This window comes from Acomys minous, assembly GCF_964271855.1.
Source record: "Acomys minous genome assembly, chromosome: 6".
NCBI classification, from domain to species: domain Eukaryota; kingdom Metazoa; phylum Chordata; class Mammalia; order Rodentia; family Muridae; genus Acomys; species Acomys minous.
Window position 1 is genome coordinate 139,547 of NC_140487.1, and position 12,196 is coordinate 151,742.

Sequence of the window (12,196 nt, forward strand, 5' to 3'; positions counted from 1 at the left end):
AATTTATTTTTATCTGCATTTATTTTTTTTTTGCAAAATTTATTCCCGTGCTATCAGTTTTTGTTTTTTCAGTTTCTTCTGGGATATCTTCTTCTATGCCACCTCCTCCTCTGGCTTTGGAACAATCTGCTCCTTTTCAGTGAGGATCATCCGGATGTGGCAGGGGGAGGTCATGTGCGGGTTAATCCGGCCATGGTCTCTGTAAATTCGTCGGCCCATTTTAGGCGCCTTGCTCACCTGGGCATGTTCAATGACCAGGGAATCTACGTCTAAACCCTTAAGTTCAGCATTACTTTCTGCATTTTTCAGCATGTGCAGCAGAAATCCAGCTTTTTTTGGCCACCGACCCTGAGTCCAGCCCCACTGTTTGGCCTGGGCGCACCTCCCAATTCCACCATTATACAGCCAGAATGGCTCACATTGCTTCTTTAAAATGACATCTTTCAGATACTTGGTGACTTTTCAGATATGCATACCCTTGATGGCGTGGGCAGTTTCCCGGGTGTTCTTAAAGTGAACACGAAGATTTGAACCTCTTGATTTGCATGATTTTGTAGGGTTTTCTGGGTCAAGTGAGTAGCGAACCATCTTCGCAGGCCACCTCTGGCTGCTTACAGGAAGAGAGTGCCTGCCTCAACTTTTACACATCCTGTTCACACAGGAACATTCTTCACTCTCTGACTCCCACTCTTCAACTTTTGGGTCAGCATCACATTACTGGGTATTCTAGGCGGTTCTTCAGGGAAGTTCTACTTCTTGAGTCAGCTTCTGGTTTGTTGTGTTTTGGTGTTATTTGTTGGTTGGGGGGGGGCATGGCTATCAAGGGACAACTTCCCCCCTAGCGCCATATCTCTCTCTCTCTCTCTCTCTCTCTCTCTCTCTCTCTCTCTCTCTCTCTCTCTCTCTCTCTCTCTCCCTCCCTCCCTCCCTCTCTCTCTCTCTCTCTCTCTCTCTCTCTCTCTCTCTCTCTCTCTCTCTCTCCATTATGTGTGTCCTGGGGATCAAGCTCAGGTTGCCTTGCTCTGTGGCAAGTGCCCTTATCTAACCAATGACCCATTTCAGTTTGTGATTTTAATGTCTAATTTCCACTGAAATTCAGCTCAGTCGAGGATCAGTTCTGTGTTGTATCATTCATGATCTATAGTGATTTTTTATCCTTATATTTATTTGTTACTGATGATGATGGGACCCAGTACCTTGCACACACTTGGCAAATGCTCTGCCACCAAGTGGTCTACCTGCTCTGCCCTATCTTAATTATGAAGAGTTATTGTTTGTTTGTTGGATTTTAAATTTTTTATATTTTGCTTATTTTTAGGATTTAAAAAGTTTTATTTTGTTTTGTTTTTTTGAGGCAGGGTTTCTCTGTCTAGCCTTGGCTGTCCTAGACTCACTCTGTAGACCAGGCTGGCCTCGAACTCAGAGTTCCAGCTGCCTCTGTATCCCTAGGATTTTAAATTTTTTAAAGGAAAAGGTTATGTGGCCTGTGCTGGCCTCCAACTCCTGGAATCAAACAATTTTCCTGGCTTTGATTCTTTGAACAGCTGAGATTTGGTGTTGTATCACAAGCAGCTTAAATATATATAATTGTACCATCTTAATTGTTTTTAATGATTTTTATGTGTATAAGTAGCTTGTCTGCATGTATGCCCACCATGAACATGCAGTGCCTGCAGAGACCAGAAGAGGGCATGGATCCTCTGGAACTGGGGTTACAGACTGTTAGGAGTGGATTTGTGATTACTGGCAACTGAACCCAGGTCTTTTAGAAGAACAGCAGGCTCTTAACCACTGAGCCCTCTCTCCAGCCCTAGAGATATTTTTAATAAAGAGATATTGAGTTGATTGTTAAATTAAAATTTTTATTATTTATTTTGTCTGTATATATGTGGGCGTACATAGACATGTGTGGGCTGAAAGACAACTTGTAGTCAGTTCTCTCCTTCACCATGTGGGGCCCAGGGATTGAACTCAGGTCGTCAGGCTTGTCAGCAATCTCCTTTGCCTGCTGAGCCATCTTACTAGGCCCCATTGTTCATTTTTAGATAGCAAATAAAATACATTCTAGACATACTGTTTACCCTCCACATTTTAGAACCTTGAATTTCTGAAAGATACAGTGGCATTAACTAGCAGATCACAGTTTTGGCTTCTCCCTTCACCTCTGCTGCCTTTCCAGGAATGTCTGGGTTGGACTTCTATGAGTGGAGAGAAGCCTACAGGCTTGTTTTGTGTTTCCTTCTCTCTGTATATCTCCCCCTCCCCTTGTTGTAGCCTGAATATAAAATGGAGATATATATTAATTGTATCTATTGAATACATCACCATCTCATGATGCTAAGCACTCTACCACAAAGCCACATCTCTTTCTGTTTCATATTTTAAAAATGTAAATCAGGGGTGGATCCAGCCATGGAAGCACATGTCTAGCGCTGCGGCAACTGAGGCCTCAACATACTGAACTGCAAGCCAGCCTGGACTGCATAGAGACAAACGGGAAATAAACAGTAGAAAAGGATGTGGTGAGCCAGGTGTGGTGGTGCACACTTTTAATTCCAGCACTTGGGAGGCAAAGGCAGGCGGATCGGATCCCTGTGAGTTTGCAGCCAAGGCTAACACAGAGAAAAAAAAGAAAGGGGTGTGTGAGAAATGATTGATTTTCTGTTTTCTTTTCTTCTTCTTCTTCTTCTTCTTCTTCTTCTTCTTCTTCTTCTTCTTCTTTTTTGTCTTTGTTTGTTTTGTTTTTAGAGACAGGGTTTCTCTGTGTAGCCTTGGCTGTCCTGGTTTTGTAGACCAGCCTGTCCTTGAACTCTCAGAGATCCACCTGCCTCTTCCTCCCTGAGTGCTAGGATTATAGGAGTGCGCCACCACATCTGGCTTCATTCATTCTTTTAGATATATTTTTTCAAATTATATTTATTTGTGTGTGTGTGTGTGTATGTGTGTGTGTGCATGCTTGTGCATGTATGTGTATAGGAACACAAACATACATGCTGCAGTGCAAGTGTGAAGGTTGGAGGACAGCTTTCAGGGATTGGTTCCCTCCTTCCATCATGTGCGTCCAGAAGATCAACATCAAGTTGTCAGGCCCGGTAGCCAGCAACCTTATCTGCTGAGCCATCTCTCCAACCACCACCCACACTTCCTCCTCCTCCTCCTCCTCCTCCTCCTCCTCCTCTTTCATTCTAATGAGACAGAAAGTTACTCTCAAGCTAATGTTGAACTTGCAATCAATTCTCTTATCTCAGCCTCAAGAATGCTAGGATTACAGATGACTTGTTTCTTTTTCTTTTCTTTCTTTTGTTATGTTGTTGGTTGGTTGGTTGGTTGGTTGTTTCAAGACAGGGTTTCTCTGTGTAGCTCTGGCAGTCCTGGAACTTGCTTTGTATCCTGGGCTGGCCTCATATTCAGAGATTTTCAGGGCCTGTGCCTCCCAAGTGCTGGGATTAAAGGTATGTGGCACCACTGCCCAGTTTATTCCCTTAAAACAGAGAACATCTTAGTCAGGCCTGCTGGTCCATAGCTGAAATCCCAGGTATAAGACAGGGCGTCAGAAGTTCACAATCACCCCTGCCTCTGCAGTGAGTTGGTGGCCAGCTTAAGCTACAGGAAACCCTGGCTCAAGACAAAACAACCTGCAGGCTTCTGGTGGGGGCAAGTACCTGAGATCTGAACACTTGGAGCACTCAAGCTAGAGGGTGACTGAGAGACTGAGAACAGAAAAACTTCTACAGAATTGAACGCTGTCCTGCTTTCATCAGAGGCTGGTTACATTTTGCTATGGTGAGGACCTGAGCCCACGACTTTGTTCATGGTGAGTGTGAACATCCCCTTGTCTCCAGAAGGAAGACAATATTTTACTGTGCTAACAGCATCGGCAGCAGGCCATACAACAAACAGGGCTCTGGTTAGACTCCACTCCGTTCAGATCCCATCTTCCCTCACCAAGGGGCTCCATAGCCAAACACTGCCTCAAACCAGACATGCTTTGGGAGGAAGGGAGGGTAGTGTTCATCCAGTGACCAGAACGAAGGGTCCTCCAGACTCCCTGCAATGTCACAAGCAAAGGGGAAGTGAGGCCCCACTCTGCTGCTTCAAATTAATCTCAGTTCTCCTTGATCAGTTAGGGGCCCAGGGGGGGTGCAAAGAGAGTGCAAAGAGACATGGCCGCCATAGACCCAGGAGCTCATCCAAAGTCCCGGTGACTTCCCACCAGTGACATGGCCCTGTCACTCACTTCCTCTGAGCATTGTGATAAGAGGTACCTTTGTTTTGGGCAGAGCCATGGTATGAGTAGAGGCACAAAGGGAGTTAGAGGAAGTCATGCCAGCAGAAGGAACCGAAATAACCCAGTGTGTGAATAACGGAAGGAAGGCCGAAGCACAAGGAGAAGTTAAACAGCTCCCACTACCTCGCGGCCAGCCCGCTTTAGACAGGGTCTGGGAGATGCCAGCTGCCTTTGCCCCCCAACCCCATTCTCTCTGGCCTGCGATTTGCAGCTTCTCTGGGCTGGCCTGTTTGTCAGACACACCACATCCCTGAGAGCTTGTGAGCTGGACCTCAGGCTATGAGTCCATGTGGGGAATCAAATCCCAGGAATTGTGCTGGGGCCCGCTGCACATCTGTGAAGTGAGAAGGTCCCATCCCTGTCACAGATGGAGGGTGTAGATTATCAGGCACCTTGTACCCACCAGGGTTACAGCAATAAACAGATCTTGGAGCTTCGTCTTGGAGCTTCTAGTCTGGTGTGAGACGACTGGGCTCCAATCGGGTAGCACACTGCATGGAGCTTCCAGGGGCACCGCAGAGGCAGCTTGGCTTGGCGTCAGTGGAGAACTCAGCGCTGGAGCAGATGTGACCCAGCTGCTCTGCGTTGGAACTTTCCAGTGTTTCATGACCTGTGCTGTGGACACTGCAGTCAGAACTTCCTCTCTGTTTCTTACGGACTGCTGCCCCCTCGGAGCCCTCTGAGGTATTATTTGGAAGTCCCCTCACCCAGCCAGCACTGTCACATGGGCCCCTCAGACCTCAAGTCCTCACCTTTGCCAAACCCACACTCAGTCAGTCTCTCTTCCCACAACCTAGGTCTAGGAAGCTGTGCAGATACCCGCTTCCATCCCAGGCACTGTCTCTCTGCTCTGCATCTCACTAAACAAGCTACTTCCCTTTCCCTTGCTGGTTACCTCTTCTCTTCCTGGTGTCCTGCGTGGCCTCCATTTTGACTGAGCCTTGGGCTTGCCAGGTCAAGCTGGTGCTAAGCCTTCAGGAATGCTCCCACCGACCCTAACTCCAGCATTTCCTGACCTCTTGTGCCAGGGCTTTCAGTAAGGCCTGCTTTTCTCATCATTCCCTTTAAACAGCTGAGGCGAACACACCTCACTCTCCCGTGGGGTTCCTCTCCTGACCCTTCCCTGGGCCTGTTGTAGTGTGAGCACCCTCCCCACCTTTGGTCTGGTTAGAGCCCTGGTCTTAGAGTCTGCTAAACTCTGCTAAGAGTCACCCCCAAACAACTTCCCTCCCCACCGCTGGACCTTGTCGTTGAAGGGTCAGGGCCTCTCTGTTGCCTCCAGTCTAGCAATCTGGCTCATGAAGCAGGCATGTGGCATGAAGGGAAAGGAAATGGAGGAAGTCTGGCTGTTCATGTTGGCCTTCTGGGACTCCTGCAGTGTCCCACAGGAACCAGCTGAAGGGCTTAGAGATAGGAAAATGCTCTGCCCCTATGGGACGGTCCTTCTGACATATCCTTCCCTGTTTCCCAGCCTCCTTTTCCTCAACAGCACTTCCAAAGCAGGCGTGGTCCTACTACCTTCCCTCCACCCCAAACCTACACCCTCACCAGGGGTGAGGAGGACACTGATGAAATTAGATGCTGGGTTTGAAGTCAACTGAACCCTGAGTGACATTTTTATCACTTTAGAGTCAGACAGATACAAGATTATACTGAGATCATATGCCAGACACCTATTAAGCACATCTGACATCGTAATGTGTTTAATTGTGGTCAGTCAGTCACTAGGCAGTAGAGCTTTATTTGTGGCCCTATTTACTGAAAAAGTAAACTGAGTTCCTTGTGAATTACCTGCATGAACTTTGGCACCCTCCTCACCTTACTGCTCTCTCTATGTGGGGTTAAATTTTACTTATTTATTTAAAATTAATTTGATGGTATTTTTTAAAAACTCATCAATTCACAGTAGATTATATTTTATTTAGTTTGAGGTGAGGGGAGAAAGTGTCACTATGTAGCTCTGTCTGTCTGGAGCTACCTAGGTAGACCAAGTTAACCTCAAATTCACAGAGACGTGTCTCCCTCTACTTCTTGAATGTTGGGACTAAAGGCATGCACCACTACTATTATTTTTGCTTTTTTGAGACAGGGTCTCTCTTCATGGTTCTGGCTATCTTGAAACTTACTCTGTAGACCACACTTGAATTCATCAAGATCTACTTGCTTCTGCCTCTTGAGTGCTAGGATTAAAGGCATTGGCCTAGCTAAAATAATTTTTTAAAGTTTATTTACTATTATTGTTATGTGTGTCAAATCGAATCAGGGTTCACCTGAAAGAGGGAGTGGGAATTGAAAGTAGGGTACAGAGACGTGAGAAATAAAGTCAAGTCAGGAAATTTCTGATCAAGACTCTCTTTAATGCCAAAGTAAGACTTTTTTCTTTTTTTAATTATGTATACAGTGTTACACCTACAGGCCAGAAGAGGGCACCAGATCTCATTACAGATGGTTGTGAGCCACCATGTAGTTGCTGGGAATTGAACTCAGGACCTCTGGAAGAGCAGCCACCTCTCTTAACCGCTGAGCCATCTCTCCAGCCCCCAGAGTAAGACTTTTTATAGCAAGGTCAATAGAATCTATTCTGATCCCTCTCTCCCTAGGTCCCAGGCAAGAAGAACACAATAGCCTGAGTAGCTCTCTGTAGGAACTTCCTTAATTCTCTGGGTGTCTCTCGGTAGGGATTTCCCTACTTCTTTCAAAGGATGTGGAGCACAAAGGCCTCCTGCGGCAAAGCTCAGCAACTGGAAGGTCACAGTGTGCAGCCTAAGCACAGGATTTCTGGCATGGCAGAATTTAGCATGGCTCCCCACAGAATGTGTGTATGATTGTGTATGTGAGTATGTGTGAGTGTCTGTGTGAGTGTGTCTGTGTGTGTGAATGTGTATGTGAGTGTGTGTGTAAATGTGGGTAAGTGTGAGTGTGTGTTAGTATGTGTGAGTATGTATGTGAGTGTGTATGAGTGTGTGAGTGTGTGTGAATATGTGTGAGTGTGTATGAGTGTGTGAGTGGGTGTGAATATGTGTGAGTGTGTGAGTGGGTGTGAATATGTGTGAGTGTGTATGAGTGTGTGAGTGGGTGTGAATGTGTGAGTGTGTATGAGTGTGTGAGTGGGTGTGAATATGTGTGAGTGTGTATGAGTGTGCGAGTGGGTGTGAATATGTGTGAGTGTGTATAAGTGTGTGAATGTATATTGTGTGAGTGTGTGTGTATGATATGTATGTGGGGAACTGCAGGTGTGCTTGAGGTCAGAGGATATCTTTCAGGATCTAGCTCTCTTCTTCCAGCATAGAGTCCAGGCATCACACTCAGCCCTCAGGTTGCTCCGCATGTATGTGCTGAGATTTCCTCAAGCTTTTGTAGCAAGTATTTTTACCCCCTGATGCCCTTCAATAGCCACCCAGGGCCTTCTATACCCACAAAAACCCAGGGCCTGACATGTATTAGACACCACTACATGAAGCTTCCCACCCCACCCTGTGCATTCTCATTACTGCCTTTGATGACCTACTGCTTGTAGAAATGTCACCCAGACCTTTGCCTTCATCTTCAAAGCCAAGATGTCCTCTCTGTGGACACACCTCTGGCCTAAGTTCAGTACTGGGGATCAAACCCAGGCCCTTGTGGATAATATGCAAGCATTGTACCACTGAGCTAAGCCCTCAGCCCCCAGAATGTGCCCTTCTATAGTTATATTGAGTAAGTACCCTCTAATGGCTTTAACTTAACTGATTACATATGCAGTGACCCCATTTCAAAAGATGGTCATATTCTGAGGTGCTGGAGGACAGAACTTTGACGTGAATTTGGGGGATGTGGGCACAACCCGACCTATGGCAATATTCCACACATCCTGCTGTCACTACACCTGAGGCCATATTTCATTCTCACGCACAGAGCAGGTAAGCGTCTGTTTGCCCTTCACCTGAAGACGCTGAGACTCAGAAAGAGGCAGTAGTTCACCAGAAGGTGCCCAGCAACAGGGAAATGAGACACTGCACCTAAAGCCAAGTGCGCTGTAAGTGTCGTCTCTCACTGCAGTCAGCTGATGCCAGCTGCTTAGCCTTAGCTATTTTCCAGTCTCTCTGCATCTCAGAGTTATCATTTGGGAAGTGGACTTGAAAGACTGTCAGGAACAATACGCACTTCTTGGAGTGAAGACCAGGCAGGCCCAGTGACTCGTACACAGTGCGAATGACAGGAATAACAACAGCAGTCGCTGCTCAGGCGTGCCCCACGTTCTGTAGGTTCTCAGCTGCTTTAGTGATCACCTTCCCTGGATGTCTTTGTCACTGTTCTATTGCTGTGAAGAGACACCATGACCATGGCAACTGTTACAAAGGAAAACATTTAACTGGGGTTGGTTTACAGTTCAGAGGTTTAGCCCATCCTTGACACGGCAGGAAGATAGCAGCAACTACATGGTGGCTTACAACAATCTATACCCTCTAATGCCCTCTTCTGGCATGTAGGTGTACATGCAGATAGAGCACTCATTAAAAAATCTTTGTTTAAAAAATCCTCAATAAACAAATAAAGGAAAAAAATTCCTCCAGCAGTTTCTGCTGGATGTGTCTGAGTTGATGATGTGCCCTTTCTGCTCTCATTAGAGAAACATTCACCTGAAGGCCTCACCAGAGAGGGGACACCTTGTTCTGCCTGAGATCCCATTTATCAGGAACTACAGCTGGCTGCCTCAACAGCACCTCCATGGCTGATTTCTGATGGGTGTTTTTCTGTCCTGCCATCAGCTGGACTGGTCTATTTATATACTTAATAAACTTACTCATTCACGATGGCTGTTCCAGAACATAGCTGACATAGTTGATATGCTCTACAAGATGCCATTAAAGGCGTGGTGGTAGACGCCTTTAATCCCAGCACTCAGGAGGCAGAGGCAGGTGGATCTCTGTGAGTTCGAGGCCAGCCTGATCTACAAAGGGAGTCCTGGACAGCCAAGGCTACAAGAGAAACCTTGTCTCAAAAAACAAAGACCGTTAATTGATCAAGGTAACTGATATCGCCACAGGCTTTTGCTAGAATGTAAAATTTCCTCTCTCTGTATCTCAGCACAGCAATAGGCCAAAGGGGATGACAAGAAAAAGGGGGAAGGGCCGGGCGTGGTGGTGCACGCCTTTAATCCCAGCACTCAGGAGGCAGAGGCAGGCGGATTGCTGTAAATTCGAGGCCAGCCTGGTCTACAAAGTGAGTTCAGGACAGCCAAGGATACACAGAGACACCCTGTAAGCAATGAAGCAATCTGCCTGAGACCTGCATCAGGGAAAAAAGTAAAAAAGCTTGGTAGTTTCTCGTTTCTTCTGTTTGGTTTTCAAGACAAGGTTTCAGGACAAGCCTTAGCTGTCCTGGACTCGCTTTGTACACCAGGCTGGCCTCGAACTCACAACAATCCACCTGCCTCTGCCTCTCTGAGTGCTGGGATTACAAGTGTGTGCCATTGTGCTTGGCTGGAATTTAACTCGTTTTGAGAAATGAAATTAGATGGCTCATCAGTTAGGAGCACTGGCTGCTCTTTGATTCCCAGCGTCCGTACCGCAGCTAACTCCAGTTTTAGAGACCCAGCTTCTGGCCTTCTAGGGCACCAGGCACTCATGGGTACAGACATACATGCAGTTCCCTAAGCCTGAGTTTGTGGGCCTTTCTCTTGGTCTCTGCCTTCCGAGGATGCAGGCTAAGACAACACTTACAGCCACACTGACAAAGACTCTAGTTATTTATTTAAAAGCTGGGTCTCACAATGTAGCCCTGGCTGACCTAGAAATTGCTCTGGGGACTGGGCTGTCCAAAACTCAGAGATCCACCTACCTCTGCCTCCCAAATCCTGGGATTAAAGGTACACGTCACCAATCTGGTCAGACAGACTACTTTTATATTTCCATTTCACAGAGGAGAATCCTGAGAGGAGACGTTTCAGCATCTACCAACAGCACTTAGAAGGTCAGGGCAGGACCACTGGGCACAGGAAAGGCTTCTGTGCAGAAGTCGGGGAATGAAGCACTAGGGACCTGGCATTCAGTCAAATTCTGTGGCTCACACTTGATTGGCCTTTGAACAGTTTACCCAGGATGCCTCTGATGGTTCATGGGTGAAATGGGGCCAGAGGCACCCCACCCTGCATGGTCGGAGTCCAGATTAGAGATCATGAAAAAAGAGGCACAGTCCAGGGCCTATTTCATTATGGGTGATGCTTCCAGGTGGAATATCATCATCATCATCATCATCATCATCATCATCATCATTACTATTAAATTTTGGCTTTTTGAGACAGAGTTTCTTTGTGTAGCCTGGCTGTCCTGGAACTCACTCTGTAGACAAGGCTGGCCTTGAACTCAGGGAGATCTGATGGCCTCTGCCTCACTAGTGCTGGGATTACAGGGATGCTCCACCAAGACCTGGCTGGGATTAATATTTTTAATGTGCACAGATAACTTCTGTGGAAATCAATTAGAAGTTAGGGCCAAAGACAAGAAAGACTGGGCTCAGCAGGTTAAAGTGCTCACGGTGAAAACCTGATGATCTAAATTGGGTCCCCAGTGGAGGAAGAAAACAGATTCCCACAATTGTCCTCTTAGGTCCACACACATACTGTGATGCTGTGCCTCACACATGCCTACCCCTCACCCCACCCTACCCACACATAAATACATCTTTAAAAGAGACAGAAACCAGTCACTGAAAGTGATATGCCTTGTCTGAGAGCACACAGAGTTAAGCAGGAGGCTTAGGCCTGGTATGAGCTCTGGCTCCCCTGTTCCTGGGGGGTCTGTGGCTCTCATCCCATTACTCTCCCACCACATGCTAAGAGGCACCCAGTACACAGAAACAATTTTCCTGCTGGCGATGTGGCTGGGTTGAAAGCATACTTCCTTGCACGCATGAAGCCTGGGGGTTCGGTCTGCAACACTAAATGTAAGCTTCCTGGTTTCCAGTCCCTGTGACCTCTGCTCCCAGAGGATGCAGGAGAATCAGAAGTTCAAGGTCAACCTTGGCTACATACGGAGTTTGAGGTTAGCCTAGACTGGACATGCCTCAAAGATTTTCTTTTCTTTTTTTCTTCCCTGCTCCTCCTCCCCACCCCCACCCCCCATCTTTATTACTTCCGGGGATGGACAAGAGCTGCTAGTTCTTAGTCTTTTGGCTTCCATTGACTGGCTTTTCCTTTGCTGTGTGACCCTAGCTCCAGGTCACAGGCTCACTCCCCTCTGCTGCAAACTGCTTAGCCCCAGGAGGGCCCCACATATCTGAGGAAGAGACCCTGCCCTCTTTTTCACTCAAGCCTTGACTCCTATGGGAGACCTTCAGTTCCCGCCCTGTCCCAGTGTGTGTGTGTGTGTGTGTGTGTGTGTGTGTGTGTGTGTGTGTCGGGGAGAGGTTGGCTTCACATTTCAGGTCTTCAAGGCCAAGAGAGGGACTTCTTTGGCTGGATTCACAGCTCCACCCTCAATGTCCCTGTGCCTGTGAATGTGGGCCCCATCCTGCCTTCCCAGCTGCATGGAGTTGTTTCCCAGTCCTAGCTCTGTGGACAGTTTCTCTTATTTCCCCAAATTGGTCTCCTCCCTTGAAGTAAGCCCAGGGACCAACTCTGCTGCTTATTGAGGCTGAGCTGTGAGGCCTGCCTGAGTTCAGTTCCTGGAACAAGAGCTCTGTCCAGAGAAGGGAGGACTAGGCATTTGGGGGGCATGCTTGGGTCTGGGGTAGAAGTGGTGAGGGAGTCCAGGAAATAAGTGAAGAAAGAGCACCCCCACACTACCCCCCCACCCCCGAGACAGGGTTCCTCTGTATAGCCCTGGCTGTCCTGGACTCACTTTGTAGACCAGGTTGGCCTGCCTCTGCCTCCCGAGTGCTGGGATCAAAGGCGTGTGCCACCGTGCCCAGCTGCCCAGCTTGATTGAC

At 47.4% G+C, this 12,196-nt stretch overlaps 1 pseudogene across 1 annotated transcript; it reads right to left on the reverse strand.

The window, feature by feature from the left end:
• Positions 1-39: 39 nt before the first annotated feature.
• On the reverse strand, positions 40-616 carry LOC311600294 (large ribosomal subunit protein uL22-like; annotated as a pseudogene). The gene has a single exon. The product of its transcript is annotated as a large ribosomal subunit protein uL22-like (transcript).
• Positions 617-12,196: the final 11,580 nt, after the last annotated feature.